The sequence below is a fragment of the Pseudophryne corroboree genome, chromosome 3 (assembly GCF_028390025.1).
Source record: "Pseudophryne corroboree isolate aPseCor3 chromosome 3, aPseCor3.hap2, whole genome shotgun sequence".
NCBI lineage: Eukaryota > Metazoa > Chordata > Amphibia > Anura > Myobatrachidae > Pseudophryne > Pseudophryne corroboree.
Window position 1 is genome coordinate 692218457 of NC_086446.1, and position 7214 is coordinate 692225670.

The 7214-nt window shown below is 43.7% G+C and overlaps 1 long non-coding RNA gene across 1 annotated transcript; it reads right to left on the reverse strand.

The window, feature by feature from the left end:
- On the reverse strand, nucleotides 1-2094 carry LOC135058176 (uncharacterized). The gene is made up of 2 exons (XR_010244655.1): nucleotides 1846-2094; nucleotides 1-223 (listed from the first exon to the last, which is right to left on the reverse strand). It is a non-coding gene; the product is annotated as an uncharacterized LOC135058176 (long non-coding RNA).
- Between the last annotated feature and the right edge of the window lie 5120 nt (nucleotides 2095-7214).

The following is a 7214-nucleotide window of genomic DNA, read 5'->3' on the forward strand; positions in this document are numbered from 1 at the left end:
TCGGACATAAATATGTTTATTAACTGTTGGACTCATACACCCACGATACAGTATTGTAACTCCTCCATGTCTTCCTGAATGATTGACAGTGTCAGTGACCTCAGACGTGAAGAGGACCCCAGAAGCTCCATTTTCCCATGCCTTATGCCTCTTCGTATCCTATTTTCAAAGAAGTATATGCATAGGAAAAAGGAACTGCGAGAATACAGCGCAGATCTAAAACCTGCAACACAAAAAAAAAAAAAAAAAAGTAATTAATGATAAACATAATAGGACATTTAAAAAAATGACTGTAGAATGCATTACATTATTAAGGAAAAACTGTACATAATAATGAGTCTGATTCTGACAGCAAAACTAAAAAGAACAAGTATGTTTGCACCTGGTCTAACCATGCTGCACTGCAGGTGGGCCAGATTTAAAATGTGCAGAGAGATTTAGATCTGGCAGGGACCTGTCCAAACTCAAATCTAAACTTCAGTGAAAAAAGAATGATGTACAGTATTTGAGGACTACTTGCAGAAGCACTCAGTATGTATCCTGCATGCAAAAATATAATGTATATATAAAATATAATATGTATTTGCTCCCCTTGCATTGCAATATGTCTGTCTGTGTGCAAAGTTACTTGAGTTTTGTGTATTACTCCCAACTCAAAGCAGAGTATTTTAGTAGAAACAGATGGTAGTAACACTTACAAGTATATCTGTAAAATTCTACCTTAATTTATCAGATAAGTGTTTTTCTCATTGATATGAGGGATCATGTATGTTATAAAATACATGAAATGTGTATTATAGTAATTGTGTGTGACAATAGGATAACCTTTATTATCCACCTGTAATATTCATAGTACATTTAGCTGTAGTTTAGAACACAATAGCTCCTTATTTATGCATATATAAGTGGTACCCAAACTCTGTCATCAAGGCACCTCAACAGTACAGGTTGTGAGGATATCCATGATTCAGCACAGGTGGTTTAATTAGTACCACAGTCAATTTGGTTTAACCATCTGTGCTTAAGCATGGATATCCTTAAAACCTGGACTGTTAGGATGCCTTGAGGACCGTGTTTGGGAACCACTGGCATATATAATGATATTACCAGCTGTTTATTTTTTACTAATGTACACGCAAACCACTAGTCTTCTTAACTAGAAATGCTCAAAAGATTCATTAACTATACACCACATTATTAAATCAGTGTTAGATTATATTACCACTTGTAAAATAAGATCTTATAAGTAAAACACATATTACATTATATCATATTTATTTTCTCCCAGTCAATGCTTTTTATATGCACTTACAGTACTTGTTTATACAATACATTGACATCTGTATTTACAAATAATTTAAAAACCTTATTTAAATAAATGAACATTTAGCATTACACTATAAAAGCAACAAAACAAGTAGCATAAAGTACTAGTAATAGTAATACTGGATGAAAACAATCCCATTCAACAGCAGAAATTACATAATATTAAATTCAAATAAATTGCAAATATGTTTCATCAATGCATGGCAAAAAGAAGACTTAATTGGAAAGCTGAATAATTAAAACAAATGGATTAGTTGATGCAAAGCAAACAAATCTAAGGAATTTGAAAGAAGAAAATACTATTAAAAGAATAAAATATATACAGCATAAAATAATTTAGCAGCAACTACAGGAATTACTTTAGACAACTTTTAAGATATGTAGAAATTGGATAACTGGAAGAAACCAATGACCTGTATTACAAACCGTTTGGAGCAATGTGGAATTAGTGAATGCTATGATAAAATATAATACAATATAAGAGCATAGTTTAGGCTGTAGGGACCAGGGTGGGCTTACCTGCCAAGAAGTAGGAGACCAGGAACTAAGTTTGGTGGAACATCTTGCTGCACAATTTATGGTAAAGTCAGGACCTTGAAGAAATATTAACAAAACAGTGTAACTGTTTTGAAGTTTTTAATCAGTCTTCTTCCCGCCAAGGTCCTTCCTGCACCTGCGAGGCTGGGGCACAATGCAGCGCTTATTGGTAGAGCTTCCATTGATAGGGAGTTAAGTTATACTATGAATCAATTAATACAACTAGGAACGTCAGCTGTGGTGGAAACAAGCTGGTATGTCCATTATCTCTGCTTTCTCCCCCAACCCTCATACGTCACTATGCCAGGAAACAAAGTGAGGTTTAGAAAAAAAAAAAAGTTACATCCACAAATGGTTTTGAGTTTTATCTATTTCAGCGTCCTTCATTAGTAACATGATTCTGCTCAGACACCAAGGTCTGCTTGCAAGGTTCTGCAGTCTTATCGGGGCACCTCGGAGTCTCCTTACTGGGTGCCAAGGCTGCTCGTAATCAGACAAAAGTCAGCATGTGGTGTCCTATACTATAGTTTATGAGGCTAGATAGTTCTAAAGTTAAATATGAACCTATAATAAATTTATGTTTATGTATAGAGTGTGAGCGTGTGATCAGGACCCCTTTGACCCTTTTGCCTTTCTATTATACCCAGCCTTGTTTTATTCCTGTATTTGTTCCTCATAGTAAAGAATTGCAGAATATGCTTGCACTATAAAATAAATGATATTTATAATCTGTGTTTACTAGTTTTTACACAATATACAGTGCTTTTCAAATTAGCAAGAAATGCAAACTTGAATTTATCCAGCCACATAACCTGTGTAAATCATTGGTGTTCCGGATTAATGGGATATTATGGCAAGCCTATGCATAGGAATGGAAGATGCAAAGATAATTTCATAATGAGGCAAGTTGGAGAGCCAGGAGTGAGCAGGTCACAGCCAGAGGCGTCACTAACCTCTTTTGTACCTGGTGCGACAGGGGCCGTGGCTTCAAGGAGCGACCCGTGAGAGGGGCGTAGATTCACGGGAGAGGGCATTGCTAAGCACCCCCGACCCGCATTTTCGTCACTCCGGGGGTCCGGGAGCTGTGGCCTGCACCCGGAGACTGGCGTGTCTGCAGTGCCAGCTCCTACATGGTGATAGGAGCCGGGTTTCTGCTCATAATGTTACTATGCAGCACCCGGGTCCTTTCAATGAGCAGGAGCCGGCACTTTGGTGTCGCCACTCGGCGGTTGACACCCGGGTGTGGGCCGCACCCCCGACACCCACCCTGTGACGCCACTGGTCACAGCTAATGTTTCTTCAGAGAATGCCCTGGTCAGATGACTTGGACACATAACACAGACTACATTCCCATGATGCATCAGGGGAAGTCTTAGTGGCTGGCACATGTGCAGTCCAGGTGTTCACAAGAGGAGCTTCTAAACCCGCAAAAGGCAAATAAACCCCAAACAACCCAGATAGCTAAAGGGAGCAGAGTCTTATCAGAATCCAGGGAAGGGGTGACTAAGGTCACCCAATAATATTGTGCTTAGGTATGGTCTGACCCCCAAATCTACTCTGGCCAGGCCATAGCCAGTGTCCATAATGCACGCACTCCCTGGTGTAATCACCCAAGGAAGAATATAGGGGGATATCCAATTACCCACGGCCAGGGGCACCCAGGCCTTTTAGTTCTGATAAGCCAGCACGAGCTGTGGCTTATCGGGGTTTCTGCTGCTGCACCGAGTGCCGGCTCCTGACAGCTCCCGGTACAGCACTGACCTCCAACTCCCCAGTCACATGACCGCTCCCAGCCGGGGTCATGGGAAGAGTGGAGCTGCAGCGCTGCTCTGGCTTCCCTGCCAGGGGTATTGGCACTGAGTGCTGGCTCCCAGGCCGAGGCAGGCTCACTGCAGTCCCAGCCGCAGTACTCACCATCCAGTTACAGCACATTTCCAGCTAACCTGTTATCACTCACTTTCAACCATTTGATGCAATCTCAGAGCGAAATCGCAGACAATGCCAAATGTGAACTAGCGTAAAAATAGGATTTCAATTGCCTACCGGTAAATCCTTTTCACGTAGTCTGTAGGGGATACTGGGAATTAATTTAGTACCATGGGGTATAGACGGGTCCACTAGGAGCCATGGGAACTATAGAAGATTGATTGTGTGCTGGCTCCTCCCTCTATGCCCCTTCTACCAGACTTAGTCTAGGAAACGGTGCCCGAGGAGACAGACATACTTTGAGAGAAGGATATAGAAAAGGAAAGTGATGAGAATTCGAACCAGTACAACCAGAACAAGAGCAAGCCATGCTAACCAAACAGGGATAGCAACAGCTGAACCAAACAACATTACTTAACCAAGTAACAGAGCAGGAAGAACGAAGCTCTGGGCGGGCGGTAAAAAGGATTTACTGGTAGGTAATAAATCCTATTTTCTCTTATGTCGTAGGGGATACTGGGAATCCATTTAGTACCATGGGGAAGGACCAAAGCTCCCAAACCGGGTGGGAGAGTGCTGAGGTTCCTGCAGAACTGATCAACAAAATTGAAGGTCTTCAGAGGCCAAAGTATCAAACTTGTAAAACTTGGCAAACGTGTTCAAACCCAACCAAGTAGCTGCTCGGCAGAGCTGTAAAGCCGAGACACCCCAGGCAGCTGCCCAAGAGGAACCCACCAACCTAGTAGAGTGGGCTTGAACAGATTTTGGAATCTGCAAACTTGCCGTGGAATAAGCATGCTGGATAGTGAGCCTGATCCAGTGTGCAATGGAGTGCTTCGAAGCAGGACACCCAATTTTATTGGAATCATAAAGAACGAACAGTGAGTCCGATTTCCTGTGACGAGCTGTTCTCTTCACATAGACCTTGAAACTCTTATAACAGCCAAAGACTTTGAAGTAGCAGTGGTGTCCGTAACAGCCGGAACCACAATTGGTTGGTTGATGTGAAACGCGGACATCATCTTAGGAAGAAATTGATGACGAGTCCTGAGTTCAGCTCTGTCTTCATGGAAAATGAAGTAGGGGCTCTTGTGAGACAACGCCCCCAGCTCCAACACACGTCTTGCTGAAGCCAAGGCCAATAGTGTGACGGTCTTCCACGTAAGATACTTTACGTCAACCTGCAACGGTTCAAACCAGTCCAATTGGAGGAACTGCAGTACTAAATTGTGATCCCAAGGTTCCGTAGGAGACACAAAAGTAGGTTGTAAGTGCAGAACACCTTTCAAGAACGTCTGGACCTCAGGGAGAGAAACCAATTGTTTCTGAAAGAAAATAGACAAGGCCAAAATCTGAACTTTAAAGGAGCCTAAGCATGGGCCCACATCCACTCCCGACTGCACAAAAAGCAGGAAATGTCCCAGATGAAATTCCACCACAGAATATTGTCTGCTCTCACACCAAGAGACCTTTTTCTAACAGATACGATAGTAATGTTTAGACGTTACCCCCTTTCTGGCTTGGATCATAGTTGGGATGACCTTGTCAGGAATCCCTCTCCTGGCTAGAATCAACCGTTCAACTTCCATGCCATTAAATGTAGCCATGGTAAGTCTTGATAGACGAACGGACCCTGTTGCAGATGATCCTCTTAAAGAGGCAGAGGCAATGGATCTTTGATCAGCATCTCGAGAAGATCCGCATACCAGGCTCTTCTTGGCCAGTCTGGAGCAATGAGGATTGCTTGAACCTTTTTCCTTTTTTAGAATTCTTGGGATCAGAGGAATGGGAGGAAACAAGTACACCAGCTGGTAAACCCACGGAGTTGTCAGGACGTCTACCACTACTGCCTGTGGGTCCCTCAACCTGGAACAATACCGCTTAAGCTTCTTGTTGAGTCGAGAGGCCATCATGTCAATTTATGGATGCCTCTACCGACATTTTAACCACCAAAACACCTCCAGGTGGAGGCCCCATTCCCCCGGGTGCAGATCGTGTCTGCTGAGGAAGTCTGATTCCCAGTTGTCTACTACCGAAGTGAAGATCGCAGTTTTTCTGCCCAGAGGAGAATTCTTGACATCACTGACATTGTGGCTCTGCTTTTCGCTCCGCCCTGTCGGTTTATGTACATTACCGCCATCACATTGTCCGATTGGACCTGAATGGCCTGATTCTGAAGAAGGGATGAGGCCTGCAGAAGGGCGTTGTAGATAGCCCTGAGTTCCAGGATGTTTATTGGAAGGACGACTTCCTGACTTGACCATCTTCCCTGAAACTGCACCCCCTGGGTGACTGCTCCACAACCTCTGAGGCTTGCGTCTGTGGATTGCAGAGTCCAATTCTGAATCCCGAACCTCTGACCCTCGACTAGGTTCGAAGTCTGTAGCCACCACAGAAGGGAGATCCTGTCTTTTGGTGACAGACGAATCCTCTGGTGCATGTGAAGATGCGATCCGGGCCATTTGTCCAACAGATCCAGCTGGAAGGCCCTCGCATGCAACCTTCCGTACTGAATTGCTTCGTAAGAAGCCACTATTTTCCCCAGAAGGCGTATGCAGAGATGAACTGAGATTTGGGTCGGCTTCAAGACGGCTCGAACCATCGACTGGATTACCGTTGCCTTTTCCAATGGAAGGAATACTTTCTGAGACTCTGTGCCCAGTATCATTCCCAGGAACACAAGCCTCTGTATTGGTTCTAAGTGGGATTTTGGCAGATTCAGAATCCATCCATGATCCAAGAGTAGTCTGGTTGAGAGGGCAATGTTCTCCAACAGCTGTTCCCTGGACGGTGCCTTTATCAGAAGATCGTCCAAGCACAGAACTATGTTCACTCCCTGTCTGCGGAGCAACATCATCATCTCTGCCATCACTTTGGTGAACACCCTCGGTGCCGTGGAGAGACCAAATGGCAGAGCCTGAAGCTGGTAATGGCAGACCTGCAGTGCAAACCGTAGATAAGCCTGATGAGGCAGCCAGATCGGAATGTGAAGGTACGCATCCTTGATATCTAGGAATCCCCCCTCCTCCAGACCTGAGATCACCGCTCTCAATGACTCCATCTTCAATTTGAACACTCGTAAGTACGGGTTTAATGACTTGAGGTTCAGAATCGGTCTTACCGAACCGTCCGGTTTCGGTACTACAAACAAGCTGGAATAGTAACCCTTGTTGTGTAGATGAGGTGGAACTGGAATAATGACCTGGGTCTGTAACAGTTTTTGAATGGCGTCATGTAAGTTTAATCTCACCTCTTGTGATTATTATATGTTTGGTATTTGACACAGTGGGGGTCAAGTTTCACATTCATCTGCTTTTTTTTATTTGTGGCATAATAGAAGAATTTCCCTGTGATTTCTGTACTGTGCTTGCACATAACATGGGCCTAATTCAGAGTTGATTGCAGCAGCAAATTTGTTAGCCAGG